The 23,666-nt window shown below is 42.0% G+C and overlaps 1 protein-coding gene across 1 annotated transcript in view; it reads right to left on the bottom strand.

Moving 5' to 3' along the window:
- LOC119953941 (speckle-type POZ protein) overlaps window positions 1-23,666 on the bottom strand; it is a 138,340-nt gene that overhangs the window by 79,915 nt on the left and 34,759 nt on the right. The window contains exon 2 of the mRNA XM_038778645.1: window positions 10,417-10,503. The gene's annotated coding sequence lies outside the window, so the exon portion shown is untranslated. The remainder of the gene's footprint in view (window positions 1-10,416; window positions 10,504-23,666) is intronic.

Raw genomic sequence — 23,666 nt, 5'->3', positions numbered from 1 at the left:
TTGTATTTTGTGGTGTCCTCAAACTTGCCATCATATTTCTGTTCTACAACTTTTGTTCTGTATACTTGCTAGATATCAGTCTGCCCTCCAATGCTACCCTCAAATATCTTCTGCATTTTATTCCCTTCAAATTCAGACAGCAGTTTGTTGATGCTTTATGCTAATTCCACACTTCCTATATCATTATTCCACCATGGAACCTCCAAATTTAACTCTATGCTATTTCCTCTCATCACCATCCATTCCTTGAATGTTTTTATATATCCTCATTTTTATGCAATTAGACTAATGTAACTTGCATTCTCCTTGCATCCATTCATGTATGCACTTTGACTGCTCCTCCAGACCCAAGCCCATCAATCCATTTCCACTTTTACTCTTTAACTTCCTTTTTCTGTACCCCTCCTAGACACTCTACTATTGTTATCAGAGAATCCCTACAGTGCAGGAGGCCATTCGGCCCGTCGGGTCTGCACCGACCCTTGCTCCGATAGAGCACCGAGGCCCAACCCTACTCCTATCCCCGTAACCACACCTAACGTTTGGGCAATATCAGCATGGCCAATTTACCTAACCTGCACATCTTTGGACTTTAAAATAAATATGACTTGAGCACAAAACTCTCAGATAAGACTCCAGTGCAGCACTGAGGGAATGCGGCACTGTCAAAGGGTCAGTACTGATGGAGTGCGGCACTGTCAGAGGGTCAGTAATGAGGGTGTGCTGCACTGTCAGAGGGTCATACCTCCTTTCACTTTGCCATCCTCTACTACTCTTCCTTCCCAATTCCCACTCCCACCCCTTCAGTACTTCTCGACTTTCCTGCTCTCCTGGCATCGTGCCAAGCTTGACTTTGTAAGAAAATCTTACAACTTTTGGCTGTATCGTCACAAAGGAAGACACAAACAACATACAAGAAGTGCTGGGGAGCACAGGGTCTAGTGAGAGGGAGGAACTGAAGGAAATCGCTATTAGTAGGAAAATGGTGTTGGACGAATTGATGAGATTGAAGGATCGTAAAGCTGCAGGGCCTGATAATCTACATCCCAGAGTACTTAAGGAAGTGACTCTAGGATTAGAGGATGCAATGGTGGTCACCTTCGAAGATTCTATAGACTTTGGAACAGTTCCTACAGATTGGAGGGTAGCTACTGTAACCCCACAAGTTCGAAAGGGAGGTAGAGAGAAAACAGGGACTTGTAGACCAGTAAGCCCGATGTCTGCAGTGAGGAAAACTCTAGAATCCAATATCAAAGATTTTATAGCAGAGCACTTGGGAGTTGCAACATGGATTTAAAAAAAGGGAAATCATGCTGGACAAATCTACTGGAATTCTTTGCGATGTAACTAGTAAAGGTGATGAGGGGGAGACAGTGGATGTGGTTTATTTGGGCTTTCAGAAGGCTTTTGATGATGAAGTCCCACATAAGAGATTAGCATGTAAAATTAAAGATTTGAGGGTAGTGTATTCAGATGGACAGAAAACTGGTTGGCAGTCAGGGAATAAACAGTAGTAATAAATGGGTCTTTTCCAAACAGCAGTGTGGTACCACAGAGATCGGTACTGGGACCTCAGCCATTCACAAGATTTAGACGAGGGAACAGAATGTAATATTTCCAAATTTGCCGATGACACAAAGCTGGATGGGAGGGTGAGCTGTAAGGAGGATGCAGAGACCCTGCAGTGTGATTTGGACAAGTTGAGCGAGTGAGCAAATGCAGTATAATTTTGATAAATGGAAGTTTACCAAACAGAAAGACAGATTACCTGAACAGTCATAAATTAGGAGAGGGGAATATGCAACGAGATCTGGGTGTCCTCGTACACCAATCGCTGAAGGTAAGCACGTAGGTGCAGCAGGTTGTAGAGACAGAAAATGGTCTATTGGTTTTCATGGGCGGCATTCTCCCCTACCCGGCGTGAGTGGCGCCAACCACTCAGGGGTCCCGTCTCCCCAAAGGTGGGGAATTCTCCCCACCTTTGGGGGCCAGCCCCGCGCCGGAGCGGTTGCCACCAGAAGACCAGCGCAAAAAAAACGGCGCCCCCGGCAGCGGGGCTGGCCGAAAGGCTTTCGCCGGTAGTGACGTCAGCGGCAGCTGGCCGCTGACGTCACTGCCGGCGCACGCGCAATGTGGGGTTCTCTTCCGCTTCCGCCATGGCAGAGGCCGTGGCGGACGCGGAAGAAACTAGTGCAGCCAGGGCATTGGCCCGGATTCTAAGGGGGGTTCCCGATCGTGGGCCAGGCCACCGTGAGGGCACCCCCCGGGGTTCAATCCCCCCCCCCCCGCCCCACCAGGACCCTGCTCGCGCCGCTGAGCCCGCCGTTCCAGAGGTGGTTTAAACCTCGGTGGTGGGAGAGGCCTCCCAGCGGCGGGACTTCGGCCCATTCGGGCCGGAGAATCGCCGCAGGGGCCTCTCCGATCGGAGTGGCGAGATTCCTGCCCCCGCCACTTCCCGGGTGGCGGAGAATCTCTGCCACGGCGGGGGCGGGATTTTAGGCGCCCCCAGGCGATTCTCCGACCCTGCTGGGGGTCGGAGAATTTCGCCCCATATCTAGAGGATTAGAGTACAGATGCAGGAATATCTTGCTGAAATTACACACAGCCTTTGTGAGGCCACACCTGATAGTTTTGATCTCCTTATCTGAGGAAGGATGTTCCTGCTATTCAGGTTTACCAAACTGATCCCTGCAATGGTAGGACTGACATACAAGGACAGATTGAGTCGGTAGGGATTCTATTTGCCGGAGTTCAGAAGAATAAGGGGAGATCTCATGGAAACCTATAAAATTCCAACAGGACTAGACAAAGTAGATGCAAGAAGGATGTTCCTGATGGTGGGGGTGTCCAGAACGAGGGGTCACAGTCTGAGGATATGAGGTAGACCATTCAGAACTAAGATGGAGAAATGTCTTCACCCAGAGAGTGATGGGCTGCTGAAATCCCGACCACAGAAAGTAACTGAGGCCAAAACATTGCGTTTTCAAGAAGCAGTTAGGTATAGCTGGGGCGAAAGGGTTCAAAGGATAAAGGGAAGGGGAGGCAGGATCAGGCTATTGAGATGGATGATCAGCCAGGATCATAAAACTGTGAGAGCAGGTTCAAAAGGCCAAATGGCTTCATCCTACTCCTATTTTCTATATTTCTTGTGATATCTTCTAGACAGGCTCATTGAGGCACTCAGTGCTTGCTCATTAAGAGCAGCATCGCTAATTACCCCACCCCACTCGCGCCAACCTCCCCACCTATTGCATCCAGTTGGCACTAACCATGCCAATCTTACCTAACACCTCTCCTCCCATTGCTAATTCTGTGGACGTGCCAGTGTATCAGTTATTATCCCTCGGCAGTATCCTCTAGAATGTCCATTCACTTGTGAACAAGGCCCTTGCCACCCATGAATTTGAATTATTGCATTGACATCATGGCCTCAACAAATACTAGGTGAGAAGTGATGATACTTTCCCCATTTATGAAGTCTCCTCGCCCAGTTACATCTCCCAGCTGCTCGGTGATGACCAAAGCGGTGGCGGCATGACGCTCACCACAACTTAGCACCTTGGCCCGACTACCTACTCCATCGGCACTTCCGACTCCCTCGAGTATGTTATCTTGTTCTATCCTTCTCACACCCTCAAATGATTTTGTATTGCCATCTCAATTGTGTTATGACCAAGATTTCTTCATTGTTTGCTTGATCAGCTCTGTAAACTACTTCTCATTCTCATGATTTCAACTTCCACCTCAGCTCATCAATTTCTCTTTCCTCTTAAGTTCACTGCCCTCTTATGTTCCATTCATCTCTCCTCAATGTAAATTCCCCAACCCAAATTCATAGCCACCCCCTTCATCTTGCCATCTCACATCATCTTAGTACTCTCAGTTTAAAATCACACAAGAGCATCTCATCTTGTATAACTCACAGCCAATGCCCATAACCCTACTTCCTTTTGTATCCGTCCCTGGAAAAAACTACCCCCAACCGAGTTGCAACTGCACTTTATAAATTCCAACTACCTAGCCAATGGCCCTCTATTTGCCACAACATTTCTGCAGCTATTGATTTACTCAACTGCACCCTCACTTCCACCTTTGATATCCTAGCCTCCAAGAAAAGCATTTTTTTCTCACTCCTGGCCCCAGATATAGTTCTCACCTCCGCTCATGTAATTTAAGGGTCTGACTTGAAAGGATATAGTGGACAATCAGTTGGGAAATCCACCACCAGGTCTGGCTGGACAGCTTTATCAGGTCCTGCTCTCATCTGCTAAAACTGTTCAGTATTCCAGGATAATTCTGGAACAAAGATAACCCTTGCTTCTTTTCTCGACGACAAACCATCTTCCTAAATCCTTCTCTGTTACCCTCCATACTCACCTCCAACAAGTGCAACAATGGCATGGACTTCTCAGTCGCTAAAATTGAGACAATCCAATCAGTTGGCTCTGCCATGTCGCTCCCTTCCGCTAGCCTACCTGGCCAAAGTTCCTTTAATCCTTCTCTTGCCCTTAGTCCTGAATTTGGATTTCTCTTTTTCTCTGCTATCTCCCCTCATACCCTCAGAGCTCATCTTGCCCTTGAGAATCATCTCCTATTCCCTTGATCCGATTCCAACTCAACTGCTGATCACACAACTTCGCCTCCTGGCCCTCATTTTAGCCAATATTGTAAATGGTTCTCTCTTTTCAGGTGTTGTCTCTCTCTTGCCTTTAAGTCCGTCATCACTCCCTCCTCAAAAAAGCAACATTTGGCCCGACTGTCCTTGCAAACTCTCATCCCATCTCCAATCTTCCTTCCTTCTTCTCCACTGAAGTCCTTAAACATTCTGTCACTCCTAAATCGATTCCCATCTTTCTGGAACTCGTGTTTGAATCCCTCCAATCAGATTTCCACCCCTGCCACCTCTCCAATTATAACTGTTCCACCGCTGGTGGCCGTGCCTTCAGTTGCCCAGGCCACAATAGGAATTCCCTCCTGACCACTGCCTCACTTTCCTCCTTTAAGACACCCCATAAAACCAATCTCTGACTAACCTTTTGAACCCAATATCCCCATATCATTATAATGTTCTTGTGAAGCACCTTGGGGAATCACTTTGCATTATATAAATATAAATTGTTGCTGTAGTGATCATAAAAAAAAGACCCAATAAATACCTGGGGAACACCATTCATCTTGTTCTGCCAAACTGAGTATCCCCTTTTACAGCCATTCTCTGCCTCCTTTCCCCCAACTAATTTCTAACCCAAGTCAAAAGACTATCTCCAATTCAGGGCACTTTTATTTGCCTACAACTTTGTGTGAAATCTTTTAAATGCTTTTTCTAAGTCCATGTACATAACAGTCCTTTGCCTACCCAACTTCAAAAAATCAACTGGATTAGTCAAACCTAATTTACCACTGACTCATTCTGATCAGCTCATATTTACTCCAGTGCTCAAGTCACTCTGTCCTTCAGGACAGATTCTAGTACTTCCCCACAACTGACAAACTACAGGCCTATATTTATCCGATTTCTTCCTCCCACCCTCCCTAAGTAATGGAGTGACACTAGCAATTTTCCAGTCTAACAGCACAATTCTCAAAACAAAAGGAGGGGATTGAAAGATCATCAACGTTTCCACAATTTCTTCAGCTACTTCAGTTAATAACCTGGAGAGAAAATCAGCAGACCTTGGAGATTTATCTATCTATCCCAAGACCAATTATTTTCATCATTACTTTTTATAAACTAATATTGACTGCAGAAAGTTTCTTCCCTAGATTCATTCTATCTCCAGTATTGTATCCTCTTTCACCACTGTGAAAACTGATACCAAGTATTTAATAAATCTGTCATTATTTTGTTATTTAATACCACGGGATTGTGCATTAACGAACATAATACACAAAATGAACGGTGGCGCAGTGAGTAGCACTGCTGCCTCACGGCGCCGAGGTCCCAGGTTCGATCCCGGCTCTGGGTCACTGTTCATGTGGAGTTTGCACATTCTCCCCGTGTTTGCGTGGGTTTCGCCCCCACAACCCAAAGATGTGCAGGCTAGGTGGATTGACCACGCGAAATTGCCCCTTTATTGGAAAAAATGAATTGGGTAATCTAAATTTATTTTAAAAATAATAATAATACACAAAATGAAAAGTGGAATTTGAAAGAAATAAATCAGTGATAGCTGCAAGGTTTTGAATCTAAATTTATATTAATTTGTGCCTCACAAAGTGAGACTATGAAATCTAATTTTACAAAGTTATTCGATGCAAGTGTTTACAGCTCTTTGAATAGGTGGAAGAATCAGATTTTTTTTTTCACAAAATGAGAGTAGTTTTCACTGCGAGATCAGTTGCCGTTAAAACATAATATGATTTATTTTAAGTGTATCTTCAAGAATCCCATATTTTGCAATAATCATAAACTATTGTCACCACATGCTTAGAAAACAATGGCAGGATCGGAGAGAGTCAACGTGTATTTACGATGGGGAATCACGCTGGGCAAATCTACAAGGATGTAATGAGTGGAGTTGACGAGGGGGGGCCAGTGGATGTGGCATATTTGTACTTTCAGAAGGCTTTTGACAAAGCTGCATGACATTAGCATGTAAAATTAAAGTGCCATGCAGTTAGGAGTAGTGTTCAGAGATGGATAGAAAACGGGTTGGCAGACAGGAAACAGAGTAGGCATTAACAGGTCTTTTTCAAATTGGCAAGAGGTGACTAATGGGGTACTGCAGGGATCGGTGCTAGGACCCCAGCTACTCACAATATATATTCATGATTTAGATGAGAGAACAAAATGTAATATCTCCAAATTTGCAGATGACACAAGTGGGTGGGTGGGTGAGCTGAAAGGAGGTCCTTCAGTGTGATTTGGACAAGTTGGGTGAGTGGGCAAATGAATGGCAGATGCAGTATAATTTGGATAAATGCGGGATCATCCACTTTAGTAGCAAAAATGAGACGGCAGATTATCTGAATGGCCATAAATTAGGAGGGGGAAATGTAAAAAGAGACCTGGGTGTTCTCATACGCCAGTCACTGAAGGCAAGCATGCAGGTACAGCAGACGGCAAAGGCGGCAAATGGTATGCTGGCCTTCATTGAGAGAGGATTAGAGTACAGGAGCAAGGATGTCTTGCTGCAATTATACAGGGCCTTGGTAAAATCACACCAAATTGACAAATGCATGCGAGGCTGCAGGTCTCAGAACAATCTCTCCAGAACTCTGATGCAGTCAAGATAGAACCTGCATGGCACAGTTTGGATCTAATCCGTCTAACTTTCAGTAAATTACCATTCAGTCCAATGGCATGTATTACAGGCTGCAGATATCGGTCTGCTTCACAATTTTTTTAAAAATTGTATTGGATTATCTGATGGGAATTGTGAAGCTATGTGGTCACAAAAATTAAAGTATTTACTTCTACCAGCAAAGGGAGTCAAAAATATTGAGATCCATAGGTTTTCAAATCTCCCAAATCCACCACACAAGTCATGAAGCATTTTCCAGCACCTTAAGTGCGAAACAAATGAAAAGCTATTGTAATTAGTTTAGAACCATTTTGTGACCAGAGAGCAAAATTATATTAAACATCCTTTTGTCTAGGTCTTGGTCTGACTGGGGAAACTGTATATAATAGATGACTTTATAATAAATCTTTAGCAATATATTTTGATTCTGATTTAACTATCAATAAAATAATTGATATTTAAGCAGGTTGTATTAATTTTGTCAAGTGAATTCCTCTAAAAAGGGACAGCAACAAATAACTGCAATTTTACCATAAAGAACCATGGCTTTTCCACTGAGAACACATTATCTTGGGTACCTGTAGTATAGTGGTCATGTTCGCTTCAAAAATGAAAGATCACTCCTTCAAACACAAAATTCATTCTACATAAAATGTTTCTTCAATATTTATAACAAAATTAGAATGCAATGTTTTGTAAGAATGAGAGCATTTATTTTTGTTATTCATTATCCACTACTGAAATAAACAGATTGGACAAAGCGCAAATATAAAATAAAACCATATTTGGCACTACCTTCAAAGGAAGTTTTAATTAGTCAAAAAGTAAAATTATCCATTTCTTTGTTGGGATCTGCAATGGATTTCAATATGGTCTGCAAAAATCAATCTGGTTCAGAGGTCAAGTACTAACCAAACCAAATTAGTATTCCAAACTAGCAATAAAGTAATCTAACAGAAAATAAATGTGACTTAAGTAGAATTTGATTCATATCATTTTTGTGGTAGCCCAGATGTCTCTCAAAATACCTTCACCAGTATGATGACAATTCAGAGTACTTCAGTAAACTAATCCCTCATGCAGCACATCCCGTCAGTGAACTCATATTCCCTATAAATCTGCAGTCTTTCAGTTTTTCTCCTCTGTAGTGACAATTTAAAACTATTAGCACCACTGCATTTAATTTTCTACCATTACACCACATTATGGGACACTGATTCAGAAATTAACCCAAGAGTATCATAGAATCATAGAATTTACAGTGCAGGAGGCCATTCGGCCCATCGAGTCTGCACCGGCTCTTGGAAAGAGCACCCTACCCAAGCCCACACCGCCACCCTATCCCCATAACCCAGTTACCCCACCCAACACTAAGAGCAATTTTGGACACTAAAGACAATTTAGCATGGCCAATCCACCTAACCTGCACATCTTTGGACTGTGGGAGGAAACCGGATCACCCGGAGGAAACCCACGCACACAGGGGGAGAATGTGCAGACGCCGCACAGACAGTGACCCAAGCCGCGTATCGAACCTGGGACCCTGGAACTGTGAAGCAATTGTGCTAACCACTATGCTTCCGTGCTGCGTATGAAGTATCCCTGAGTATCCCTAGCCTGAGTATGAAGAACACACTATGTATATTGAAGCGACTAGCATTTTTTTTAAATCTATCATCCGCTCTGGCAGTACTTGGTCGTTTACCAAAAGGTTAATGCATGGCATAGCACTCTCTCTCAGGGCCACTCGATAATAAAATTCTCTGAGGCAAAGGCTTCACTGCTCCTTCCCTTTTATAATGACTGAAGTAAATTTTAGGTAGACATAAAATCATGCATATTGCTTATAGATTTAAGTGTGTGTGTGTGACAACATTGCCAACAATGTACCAGATTTACATTATAAACCCAACATTTAAACAAAATAATAATGTTTCTTACTGTCTCTCTCTCGGTCAGGAAGATCATATTTTAAATGGTCAAATTTGTACCTTCTAAACACTCGTGGCAATGATATCAAAAGTACTTGTTTAAATGCACACTCCACAAGCTTTTAATTGCAGCTTTGTGTTCATCTAACCCTCTTCTTTCACATCTTTTGATTTTCCTCCTGGCAGCGTACAGATCAGTGTAGACACACTTAAAACTGAAGTGTGACATAAACAAATAGAAACAGGAGTATGCCATTTAACTCCTTGAAACTTGCTCCATCATTTAATTCCATCAAACAAAAGATCTACAAGAGGCTCGAAATATGCAGTATTCCAATATACATGGGATCAGGGGGGGTTCCCAAATTTACAAAACCTGTTGAAGCAACATTTCCTAAATTTACTCCTAAATGGCCAGGCTTCAATATTAAGCTGGTGTCCCATGTGTTAGATCCCCCAGAGAAAACAAGTTGTTTGCAGCAGCCCCCCACCCCAACAAATAATTTTGACTACCTCTTCAAAGTTTAGAGGAATACAAGCCAATTCTATGTCCTCAATTATATTTAGGCCTTGTTCAAATTCTGGTGAATCTGCACTGATCCCCATTTAAGGCTAATATATTTTCCCTGAGGTTTGGTGCCCCAAACTGAACTCAAGATGAAGTTTGCCAAAGCCTCCACACAACTGACTTCCCCATGTGTTACAAACCCTCGAGATAAACAGCACCATTCAGTTAATGCAGCACAAATCACCCAGCAATTTGTGGCAAATCGCAATTCATATCACCTCTCGATCACTACAAATTGCTGGGTTATGAACTAATATCGGTGGAGGACAAGATTTTTCCAAAGCATTTTTGGCTGAATTAAGTACAATAGGATATATGACCATCTTCTGTGTCCTTTCATTCAAGCAGAGTACAGTAGTTGGCAGCTTAAGTAAGAAGTGGGCTCTGGGCCTGCGAGATAGCAGCCTTTAAAAAAAACAAAATAATAGGAGAGAAAGCTAGTCTATTCTAAATTTTCAACATTGATTTTTCACATCTTTGCAGCTGCGGGCAATGTCAAATAAAGGAACACCCACCTGTATACTTTATCGTACAAATTGGGGTGAACTTATGAAAAACAAATTCCACAAATGGTTGACAGCTTCAATAATTAAATCACATCTAACAAAGGTATGAACATCACTTTCTCCGGCTTCAGCAATATATTATATATATTCAGTAGAATAAAACTCACCTTTCCTGATTTATCACCGTATTTGCGTGCTTCAACGCAATGGCTTGCTGTGGGAAACGTCACTGCAATATTCAGATAGAACCATGCCTGTGTAAAAAAAAAAAAAGTTGCTCAACTGGCTTAATTTTATTTTTTTTAACAAGCAACTTGTCCATGGGTATTAGTCATGCCAGATAGTAGCTTGGCAACCCATGGTAAGAGCATCTGAAATCATTCCAGCATGTATGAATTTAGGCAATAAAGCACGAAGTTCCTTTGAGTGAGAGCTTCCCTATTTTAAACACAGTTTCTTCCCCTCATTTGTTACCAAGCCATCTGCAACCATGAGCCAGCAAGCATTCAGCTCCAAAGCCACCCGTTACCCTGAAACCAGCTACTGAGATCCCAGAAGCAGCCGGAGGATGGCTCTTTCATCAGAACTTCCTCCCCTTCTAGGTGATGAGACAATAGCAGAAACACTGACGATCCCAATGATCGCTGAGATCCATTCCAGAAAATCCCAACTCTATATTTAAGGTAAGCATCTGCTGCAATTACAAATTATGCCCTATTTGAATAAAATTCCAACGAAACAATTATGTTCCAACAATTAATAGCTACTATTTTACATGTCATCTTAAAAAGGTCAAACGAATATTGCAGAATTCAATGCTCCTAACTCCTAAGGCCTGCAATTTAAGCTGAGCTGCCAGTTGGAGAAATATAATTCACCAAGTCTACCTAGTGCATTCCAAAAATATCTTAAGAGCACAGAGAAGCATCTTCTATTTTTATTGAAAGTCACTACACAAGCTGGTTACAAAAAATGTAACAACCCTCACACCTCTCTTCCTGAAGATTCATGAAAAATCTCAGGAATAAACAGCTAGTTTCAAAATTGGTCATGAATCTGGATGAGGTAGCAAACTTTTAACAGTTCCAAAACAGGTTTAATACATTGTTCATGTGATAACACCCTATTGGTCTTGACTAGTCCCTTCAGTTTTTGCATTCTCCTTGGAGATATTCTACGTGGTTAATCTTGCAAATGTTCCACTTTCTCTGAGGTTTCATTATTGTGGGCATCACATTCCTTGTTACAAACAACCCACAACGTGCTTCTTGTATTTTGTCAGGTCCACCATTCTACTTGGTATTCTATTTGTACAATAACTCAATGTCAATTGATGATAAATGCAGGAACAAGGAGGACCTTACTTAGGTTTGTTATTGGTGTCAAAGTAGCACAGTTGCATGTAGCAATTCAGCTGCCAGCAGAGCAGTTCAGGTTGATGTCTCTTGGTCTATACATGTTTCAAGGGCCTGACATTGTGTAACTTCTCAGGAGGTAACTTCCAGCACTAACCCCTTCATGGATGACATATGCTACCCTAGCTGAAGCAGTAATCTTTTAGGATCTTGTCAAAATAGTTATTCTTCACGGATATGCCTCTGAATCGTGGAAGCAACAACAAATCCAAGAGAAAGGATTTTACAGCCGAGCCTTATCCCATCCCAGATACCTGCACATAAGCAGGTCAACCTAGGATTACTGGATAGCAATTGTATCGCAAAGGTTGAAGAATCCCTTCACTACCTTAACAGCCCTGTTTTAACTCAGTTCACGTTAACAAATTCAAGAACTTAGCAGCTTCCCTTGTTTGTATGGCACAATAAGATACCTATACCAAATAACAACGAAAATTGGATATATTTTTCAGTTGGATTCTCCTATACGATTCTATTTGGTCCATTATGGTTGTATCAGATTTTTCAAAGAACTATGCAATTACTTTGACCCCACCACCCTCTTTTCTCAGAGCCCTGCAAATTCTCCTTTTAGCTAGATAGCCAATTCTGTTTTGATAGGTACGATGGAGTCTGCTTCCAGCACTCTCTGCATAACCTCATATCCCCCAGGATAATGTCAGTTATCTTAAATCTACGTCCCTGTGGCTACCACAGCTCTTTCCAGTGCAAAACTGTTTCTCTCCTTGTTTCCTCTCAACCTTCTCTGATCTAAGAACATTCCCTCATCTCCTTAATCTCTGGTACCTCCAGTAAATCACCTCTGCACCCCTCTCCTTGGCATCTATTTAGACAGAATACTCAGAGTATATTGTGTTTCTATGTAAGCACAAATAATCTGTTTTTATACTTTACACCTCTATTTTACAGCCATAGATCCCACATATTATTTTCTTCCTTAAAACTGAAATATAACTTGAGTGAAATCTGGTTACATGCTGCAGTCTTCATAACAAAAAAAATCCCTTCATAAGATTATCTAGTGTTAGGTACACGAGCTGCAACTGGATGCAGCTTAGATCAAAAAGATATTCCAGACCTTGAAGTTAGTTCAATCAGGTTTATTGAACTAATAACGCAGTTAGCACAGTTCTCGGTGAGTTCGACTGTGCTAACTTAAGTGTAATCACGCTGTCTGGCTGAACCAGACTAGCTCTTCGCCGCGTGGTAGAGGTGTGAGAGATTGTAACAACACCCTTGACGGACTCGCCAGTTGTTGATCAGTGGAAAGAGGTGGAGTGTCAGTGCCTCTTGTCTTTTATAGTCAGATCCCACCCCTGAGTGCCCTGCCTGCTTATTGGTCATGTCCTGTTCTCTGCGTCCATTAGCTGCTCGTCTGTGCCTGCCTGTATATCATTGTGTGTGTGTGTCTGCATATCATGACAATAAAATTATGGGTGCTCTGAAGAACATGCATCATTGAACCAATTAATGGCAGGCAGTGCAACTATTAATCAGGTGAAACATATCAGCTGATGGATAGTATTTCCAACAATGCATAAGTGCTTTCTGTTGCATTAAAGTGCCAACTTAGATGATTCACATTCCTGGAGTAGCGCTTGAACTCTATGGACAATCTGCTGAGAGGTGCAATGTTAGATCCCTGTGCTTATGCCCGACCAGCTGGAGAAATTGCACTATACCAAGGCTTGCAAGATATTTCAATGATTTAAAGAGACCAAGACACTGAATTTCAAATGTTGTGCTTTGAACACTAAAAACAATATAAAACAGGCTCTTAATCTGCAGTTTACATATTAATTTTTTTGGTTGCTTTAAGTGTACACTTTCTACTAAGATGTGATGGACCAAGGTGATTTACAACATTGAGCACTTTTTTTTTAAACCTAATCATGATTTTCCTTCCTACAGCACCACAACTCTATCTACTTTGCCCTCAGAAAGCAAAAAACTTTGCAACTTCATTGAATCCACTTTGCAGAAAGCATAAAAGACCGAAGTAACTGGTAATTCATCAAAACGGTCAAGGAAAAGCAATCCTGCCAAATTCTGCATTTCCCCCGTGTGTCAAAAATGTTATTCAGCTGTACATCAGTCTCAAAGTCAAATGGTTTACTGATAAAAAGCTGCATCTTTCTGAACAAAAATATATCTAGTTTTTAGACCAACCCCTATACAAGCAGGCCTTCAGAGGGAACCATGCACACACTCACCACCCAAACGTACAATGCTCCCATATCAATGTGACATGGCAATTTAAGTAATTTAGAAAGTAGTTTCAAACATCATAGAAACTGCAAATGTTGCACTAATTAGAAAAAAATTTGAATATAAATAATTCAATAACTAATCATCTGCATAACATAACCAAAACATGTAACATATACAAATTTATACTTGAAGCAGATATTAAATAGTTCAGCAAAAATTATATAGAGTACTTTGACTTTACTAAGCAGGCAATCTGGTGTTTACAGAACGGAATAATGAATTTTCACTGCTGCTCCTAAATAGACCCTTTCTCAAAGCATTAGTCTGATTTATTACAACAGCTTACAGCTAGACAAGGCAGCATTCAGATGGCTGGTTCCCATTGTAGTCAATTCCAAAGATTTTTATCAGACTCTGCATACGTAATACAAGCTGAATTCTACTATTATAGCAATTTAAACAAGTAAAAACTTGTGATAAACCAAACTAATTACTGCCATTTTTAAAATGTCTAATTTCTAAAATAATGGTACTTGGTTAATTAATTATATTAAGTCACCCTGAAATCTAATGTATATTCTTTTTCAATTTGGCTGCCATTAAAATAGCTGCCACACCCTAACACACTCAAGTATATAACTTAGGAAAGTATAAAATTGTCCGTTCTGGCAGGAAAATAAAAAGCACATTATCTAATTGGTGAGCGATTTCTGAGCTTGGAGATGAAGAGGTGTCATGGGGTCAATGCATGAATCGCAAAAGGTTAGTCTGCAGGTCCAGCAAGTAATGAGGAAAGCTCATAGAATGTTATCAATTACTGAGAGGGGAATTAAATATAAAAGTAGGGAGGTTACGATTCAGTCATACATTGCATTGGTGAGACCAAATCTGGAGTAGTGGGCTTTATTGGTCTCCTTATTTAACAAAGAATGTAAATGTGTCAGAAGCAGTTCAGAAAAGGTTTACTAAACTAATACGCAAATGGACAGGTTGTCTTATGAGAAAGATCAGACAGGCTAGGCTTGTAGCTGCTGGAGTAATAGATGGCTTGATTGAAACATACAAGATCCTGAGGGGTCTTGACAGGGTGAACGTGGAGAGGATGTTTCTTCTTGTGGCAGTATCATGTACTAGAGAGCTCTGTTTAAAAATAAGGCATCTCCCATTTAGGTCGGAGGTTAAGTGAATTTTTTCCTCAAAGTGGGGTCTCTTTGGAACTTTCTTCCTCAAAAAGCAGTGCATGGAGTGTATTTAAATATTTTTAAGGTAGAGGTAGATATATTCTTGATAAGCAAGGGAGTGAAAGGTTATTGGGCGAGGCAGGTATGTGGAGATGAAGTTACAATCAGATCAGGCATGATCTTACTTAATGATGGGGAAAGCCCAAAGGACTGAGGGAGGCACAGTGGTTAGCACTGCTACCTCAAAGCGCCAGGGATCAGGGTTCGATGCTTGCCTTGGATAATTGTCTGTAAGGAGTTTCTCCCAGTGTCTGTGTGAGTTTCCTGTGTCTGGTTTCCTTCCACAGTCCAAAGTTGTGGAGGATATGTAGGTTATGAGGATAGGGCAGGAGAAAATGCCGAGGCAGGGAGCTCTTTCAGAAGGTCGGAGCAGACTCGATGGGCCCAATGGCCTCCTTCTGCACTGTCAGGATTCAATGGGCCTACTCATGCTCCTAATTCATTTGATTGTAAATTAATACCCTTTGTGAAAGTCCAATAAATAGTACTTTACAATCTTTATCTTTATTATTGTCACAAGTAGATTTACATTAACACTACAATGAAGTTACTGTGAAAATTCCTTAGTGGCCTCACTATGGCGCCTGTTCGGATACACGGAGGGAGAATTCAGAATGTCAAATTCACCTAACAAGCACGTCTTTCGGGACTTGTGGGAGGAAACCGGAGCAACAGGGACAACCCACGCAGGAACGGGAAGAACGTGTAGACAGTGACCCAACCAGGAATCAAACTTGGACTGTGCCACTGTGAAGCAACAATGCTAACCACTGCTACTGTGCCAATCCCAACAAGTGTTGTAATTACTACCATTTGGAATGCCACTGCTGCAAAGGGAAGGAAATTCAGGTCACGGCTTGCTTTTGCAATAGGACCTCAAAGAAGCAAATATGTCCACAATTAAATGAAGCCATGTCACTTATATCATTTTCAGTAATCACAGACAATCAGTTTTTGGGGAATATAAATTATTCATTCATCGTTTGTTCATTTAACATTGGCCGCACTGTGGCAGAGTGGCTTGCACTGTTGCTCCACAGCTCCAAGGTCCTAGGTTCGATTCCCGGCCTGGGTCACTGTCTGTGCGGGGTCTGCCATGTTCTCCCATGTCTGCGTGGGTTTCCTCCAGGTGCTCCGGTTTCCTCCAACAGTCCAAAGGTGTGCCGGTTAGGTGGATTGGTCATGCTAAATTGCCCTTAGTGTCAAAAAAGGTTAGGTGAGTTACTGGGGATAGGGTGGAGGTGCAGGCTTGGATGGGGCGAATGGCCTCCTTCTGTACCGTGACTATATTTGAAACTTCATTGCTCACTCCAATTCTCCTGGTTTCCACTTGTATGGGTGAGGACAGTGAATCTTGGGATATTAAACAATGTCCTTTTCTATTATGCATCTTCAGCCTCATGGGCTCCGCAGCACAGACAGATAGATGCAAAAGTAAAGCTTTCTCTTCCCCAACTTCAAATGCATTCCACAACTATAGTACAGAAATTTTCATTTCCCAGGTCAGTCATGACCGAACTGAAATGCTGAATTTGATACCAATTTCTATTTTGTGTTATAGCTACTCAAATGCATCAGAAATAGAAACTTATAACCTGATTAACAAATTCAAAGCGAATTACCAAAAGGTGGTCAGTGTCTAGCAGTCATCACATTTTCACTGTACGTTGAACTTGGAATTTGGTTGCACCTTTGAACAAAGAAAAGTACAGCACAGGAACAGGCCCTTCGGCCCTCCAAGCCTGTGCTGACTATGCTGCCCAGCTAAACTAAAATCTTATATAATTCCTCGGTCCGTATCTCTCTATTCCCATCCTATTCATGTATTTGTCAAGATGCCCCTTAAATGTCACTATCGTCCCTGCATCCACCACCTCCTCCGGCAGCAAGTTCTAGGCACCCACTACCCTGTGTGTAAAAAAAGTTGCCTTGTACATCTCCTCTATACCTTGCCCCTTGAACCTTAAACCTATGACCCTAGTAATTGACCACTCTACCCTGGGAAAAAGCCTCTGACTATCTACTCTGTCTATGCCCCTCATAATTTTATAGACCTCTATCAGGTCGCCCCTCAACCTCAGTCGTTCCAATGAGAACAGTTTATTCAACCGCTCCTCATAGCTAATGCCCTCCATACCAGGCAACATTCTGGTAAATCTCTTCTGCACCCTCTCTAAAGCCTCCACAGCCTTCTGGTAGTGCGGTGACCAGAATTGAACACCATACTCCAAGTGTGGCCTAAGTTCTATACAGCTGCAACATAACTTGCCAATTCTTATACTCAATGCCCCGACCATGCCATATGCATTCCTGACTACCTTCTGCACATGTGGTGCCCCTTTCAGTGACCTGTGGACCTGTATACCTAGATCTCTGACTGTCAATGCTCTGGAGGGTTCAACCATTCACTGTACATTCCCTACCTGCATTAGACCTTCCAAAATGCATTACCTCCAATTTGTCTGGATTAAACTCCACCTGCCATCTCTCCGCCCAAGTCTCCAAACGAACTAAATCCTGCTGTATCCTCTGACAGTCCTCAACGCTATCTGCAATTCCACCAACCTTTGTGTCGTCTGCAAACTTACTAATCAGACCAGTTACATTTTCCTCCAAATCATTTATATATACACTCTACAAACAGCAAAGCTCCCAGCCCTGATCCCTGCGGAACACCACTAGTCAGAGCCCTCCAATTAGAAAAGCACCCTTCCATTGCTACTCTCTGCCTTCTCTCACCTAGCCAGTTCTGTATCCATCTTGCCAGCTCACCCCTGATCCCGTGTGATTTCACCTTTTGTAACAGTCTGCCATGAGGGACCTTGTCAAAGGCCTTACTGAAGTCCATATAAACAACATCCACTGCCTTACCTGCATCAATCATCTTTGTGACCTCTTCGAAAAACTCTATCAAGTTAGTGAGACACGACCTCCCCTTCACAAAACCATGCTGCCTCTCGTTAATACGTCCATTTGCTTCCAAATGGGAGTAGATCCTGTCTCGAAGAATTCTCTCCAGTAATTTCCCTACCATTGACGTAAGGCTCACCGGCCTGTAGTTCCCTGGATTATCTTTGCCACCCTTCTTAAACAAAGGATTAACATTGGTTATTCACCAGTCCTCCGGGACATCACCTGAAGACAGTGAAAATCTAAAGATTTCTGTCAAGGCCTCAGCAATTTCCTCTCCAGCAATTTCCTCTCTAGCCTCCTTCAGTATTCTGGGGTAGATCCCATCAGGCCCTGGGTACTTATCTACCTTAATATTTTTCAAGACGCCCAACACCTTGTCTTTTTGGATCTCAATGTGACCCAGGCTATCTACACACCCTTCTCCAGACTCAACATCCACCAATTCCTTCTCTATGGTGAATACTGATGCAAAGTATTCATTTAGTACCTCGCCCATTTCCTCTGGCTCCACACAGATTCCCTTGCATGTCCTTCAGTGGGCCAACCCTTTCCCTGGCTACCCTCTTGCTTTTTATGTACATGCAAAAAGTCTTGGTATTTTCCTTAACCCATTTTGCCAATGACTTTTCATGACCCCTTTTAGCCATTCTGACTCCTTGCGTCAGTTCTTTCCTACTTTCCATATATTCCACACAGGCTTTGTCTGTTCCCAGCCTTCTAGCCCTGACAAATGCCTCCTTTTTCTTTTTCACGAGGCCTATAATATCTCTCGTTATCCAAGGTTCCCGAAATTTGCCGTATTTATCCTTCTTCGGCACAGGAATATGCCGGTCCTGAATTCCTTTCAACTGACATTTGAAAGCCTCCCACATGTCAGATGTTGATTTACCCTCAAACATCCACCCTCAATCTAAGTTCTTCAGTTCCCACCTAATATTGTTATAATTAGCCTTCCCCCAATTTAGCACATTGATCCTAGGACCACTCTTATCCTTGTAACTTACTAAATTGTGGTCACTTTTCCCGAAATGCTCCCCTACTTAAACTTCTACCACCTGGCCAGGCACATTCCTCAATACCAGGTCCAGTACAGCCCCTTCCCTAGTTGGACTATCTACATATTGTTTTGAGAAGCCCTCCTGTACGCTCCTTACAAACTCTGTCCCGTCCAAGGCCCTAGCACTAAGTAAGTCCCAGTCAATATTGGGGAAGTTAAAGTCTCCCATCACAACAACCCTGTTGCTTTACTCCTTTCCAAAATCTGTCTACCTATCTGCTCCTCTATCTCCCACTGGCTGTTGGGAGGCCTGTAGTAAACGCCCAACATTGTGACTGCACCCTTCTTATTCCTGATCTCTACCTATATAGCCTCACGGTGTCCTCCCGTAGTACAGCTGTGATATTCTCCCTAACCAGTAGGGCAACTCCGCCACCCCTTTTACATCCCCCTCTATCCCGCCTGAAACATCTAAATCCTGGAACGTTTCGCTGCCAATCCCGTCCTTCCCTCAACCAGGTCTCTGTAATGGCAACAACATCACCGTTCTAGGTACTAATCCAAGCTCTAAGTTCATATGCCTTCCCCGTTATTTTGTTCAGTTCAAAAATCAGATCATCAGCTTCTTACTGAAAATTTCAGAAGATTCTCAGATTGAAATTTACTTTGCTCCAAGTATTGTACAAGAATGTAGGAACAACACTGTTATTCATAATGCAGTGCTTAGAGGCTTAGAGCCCTTTTACCCTTAAAGAAACAATTACTGAATTTATATATACATCAGTATGATTTTCTTAAGCTTGCAGCTAAAATTTCACAGTAAGGTGCATCACTCATCTGTATTTAATAAAGATGTCTCACAATCCTTTTGATCCATCAGGTCCATTTGGATTTCTTTTTGAAGAGTGTTTAAGATGACAAATGTTTCATTAGTGTAGAACATTCATAGCATCTTACAATACCATTAGAGTGAGAATTACTCGAGATGAAATTCTTGATCTAAAACACCATTTATTGAATATCTCCATTACAATAATGAACAGTAATTATACTCTTCACCTATTTATTTAATGTCACCAAGAAATCAATTAGGGAATTTAGAAAAAACTCTCACCTAAAAAGAACTCTCAACCACAGGGAGTGGTTGAAGCAAACAGCATAGAATCATTTAAGGTGGAGCTAGACAAAACATTTAAGGGTGAAAGCAGTAGATGGTTCCAATGGTATATTTAAATGAGAAAAGATGGAAGAAGGCTTGAGTGTAATATAAACCATAAGACAATTTGTACCGAATGGCCAGTTTCTGCATTGCATAGCCTATGTAAAGATGTCCATTTGGCATAAATCTGAGGTTCAAAGATCACACTTGCTAAATAATGAAAAGTTGTTCATGTCCATTTCGCTATCATTAAAAAGGAACTAATTCCAGCCCCAGGTCATTTTCAGCAACCGGGTTGGTCCTTCGTCCACTATATAAAAAAAGTCTCTGGAAGTAAAATTTATATATGATATATATAAAATAATTCATTTTCACCAAGGGTAAAAAGTCAACTTGTCATATATTACAATGAGAACTCCCGTGTCTTGGGCATTCCTTCTGCTTCGCAAGCCAGGATTATTCCATTGGGTTCACAGCAAAGTTTCTGACATCATTACTGCCCTCAAGTGTTGCTGTTGCCGTTCTGAACTGCATACATATGCAATCATTACCGCTCAATCACACTGACAACTCTGCCCTCGCTTACGCAGAAAACAAAGCAGGACAGTAACCCAGTACAAAACTGAAACAATTCCTAACCTTGGCCTTGAGAACTAAATCAAACTGTAACATTAGAACATAATTTGACTCACATCTTGGCACTCTATGTTGCTCCCTAAATAAGCAGCTTAATCTCTTAATTCACAAAGGCTTAATTTATTTGATTGAAATTTATTTAACAAAATTTCATTAATTTGTTAAATTAGACTTCAATTATATTTATTTAATATTAATTTATTTATTCACTTAAAAATCAAGATATGGCATAAATGTAATCAATGGGTTTACTGCTACAATTAAAATTGTGTTAGAAAACCAGGTTTGTTCTTATAAACTAATCCATGGGAAATACTGCACTGGAAGGTTAGCCTAGATAGTGCTCAAACGTGATTTTGTGCTCAAGCTTTTGGGCAAGACTTGAAACTTCGGACTCCGATGCAATGGCACAACAAACAAACACGGCTGGCACATTAGGCACAGCTTCATACAAGTATAGGGGCAGTTAGCTCAGTTGGGTGGATGGCTAGTTCGTGATGCAGAGCGAAGCAACAGCACGGGTTAAATTCCCATGCCACCTGAGGCTATCCATGAAGGTCCTGGCTTCTCAACCCGGTCACCACACCTCGGGTGAGGGGCAATTAGGTTAAATCACTACCGTCAGCTCTCTCTCTCTCAAAAAGGGGAGAGCAGCCTATGGTCCTCGGGGACTATGGCGGATTTTATTCAGTGCCTCAAAACCAGCAACATTGGTACCAAGCCCCTGCAGGAGCTTGTAATGTTTCAGAGAAAAACCTTAATTCAATTAATAGGATGCATGAAACCAAGTTGATAAGTTTATTTATTGAAAAACAATTTAAAAATAACATTTGAAAAGAAGTTAAATAATAAGCTAAGTACGGGTGACACACAGGCTGTGCTGAATTCAGGACAAATCGGGTCAGGTGAGGTTAAGTGTATCTCAGGCTTCAAAGTGAAGGAATGGCGCACATGGCCAATAACTAGTCTAGTGCACAACAGCACCAATGCAGCACCCTGATAAGTTATTTATTTATTTATTAACAATTAAATTGATGCATTTGTCCAGTTTCCACACAACCAACAGGTTTTTGGATAGCCGGAATTGAGACACTATATGCATACTTGCTTATAGAATTTAGTGCAGAAGGAGGCCCTTCGGCCCATCGAGTCTGCACCGGCTCTTGGAAAGAGCACCCTACCCAAGCCCACACCCCCACCCGATCCCCATAACCTAGTAACCCCACCCAACACTAAGGGCAATTTTGGACACTAAGGGCAATTTAACATGGCCAATCCACCTAACCTGCACATCTTCGGACTGAGGGGGGAAACCGGAGCACCTGGAGGAAACCCACGCACACACGGGGAGAACATTCATACGCCGCACTGACAGTGACCCAAGCCGGGAATCGAACCTGGGACCCTGGAGCTGTGAAGCAATTGTGCGAACCACTATGCTACCGTGCTGCCCAAAAAACAAAATTCGGGAGTTTCATTTCAACCTTGTCATGTTTAAAATGAAACTCAAAATCCTACCATGTTGTATTACAAAACAGGATTTCCCTGCACTAGAAACTGACATTGACATAACCCAAGATCCTGTGAGTCCTAACAGCATTGCCAGTTTGTTTTCATAGTTGTATTACTTTCCTATTTTAACCACTGTGGAAACATGCTGGACAAGTCGAAAACCACGATAGAATATATTTTTTTAAATTTAGAGTACCCTATTCCTATTTGCCTATTGAGTGGCAATTTAGCATGGCCAATCCACCTACCCTGCACATCGTTGGGTTGTGGAGGCGAAACCCACGCAAAAACGGGGAGACGGTGCAAATTCCACAAGGACAGTGGCCCCGAGCCAGGATCAAACCTGGGACTTCAGCGCCGTGAGGCAGCAGTGCTATCATAATAGAGTAATTGAGCGATGGATATTTAACCTACTAAATTTAATATTAAGGTTTAATGTCGTTTTTTTCATAAAATTCCCAAACCCACAAATGTTTGTATTTTAATCAACTATATAAGGCACAGAAGATGATTATTCAGCCATTGTATCCATATTAGCTCTTGGAAAGGACTATCCAGTTGGTCACATTCCCTTGTGCAAATGCAAAATACTGCAGGTGCTGTAAAACAGAATTAAAAGCAGGAAAATGCTGAAAATATTCAGCTAGGTTGACAGTATCGTCTGTGGTGGAGAAACAGTAAATGTTTCAGGTCAGTAACCTTTCATCAGAACATTAACTCAGTTTCTTTCCCCACAGATGCCACCAGACGTCTGCTGAGTACATAACAGCATTTTCTGCTTTCAATTCCATTTACCTAGCTTTTCCCCAGAACCCTGTTTTTTTCTTTGCTTCAAATATTTAGCAAATACCCTGCTGAAAGTTATTTTTGATTCTGCTTTCATCACCCCTTCAGGCAGTGCATTGCAGACATAAGATGCAGCACAAGAAAAACAGATAAAGGTAAGCATTGATAAGAAAGCGGTATCCCCGTACTACTTAAGAGTCTGTTGAACATTGCAAAATGCGGTCTTGAAACCTGCCTAACACTTGTAATTACAGAGCAGAACGCCACTCCAGTCAGGTGCACAGCACAGATATATACTGGTTTAGCACAGTGGGCTAAACAGCTGGCTTGCAATGCAGACAAGGCCAGCAGCACCTTGTTCAATTCCCATACCAACCTCCCCGAACAGGTGCCGGAATGTGGCAACTAGGGGCTTTTCACAGTAACTTCATTGAAGCCTACTTGTGACAATAAGCTAATATTATGCATGTCAATATAAAGCTTGCCTTACACAAAACCAGAGTCAAGAGCATCAGCAGGGATAAAGATTGCTGCTTTGCATAACAAA

The sequence above is a fragment of the Scyliorhinus canicula genome, chromosome 19 (genome assembly GCF_902713615.1).
Source record: "Scyliorhinus canicula chromosome 19, sScyCan1.1, whole genome shotgun sequence".
In the NCBI taxonomy this organism is placed as follows: Eukaryota; Metazoa; Chordata; class Chondrichthyes; order Carcharhiniformes; family Scyliorhinidae; genus Scyliorhinus; species Scyliorhinus canicula.
The sequence above is the reverse complement of the archived record's forward strand: the minus strand, read 5'-3'. Positions and strand labels throughout refer to the sequence as shown.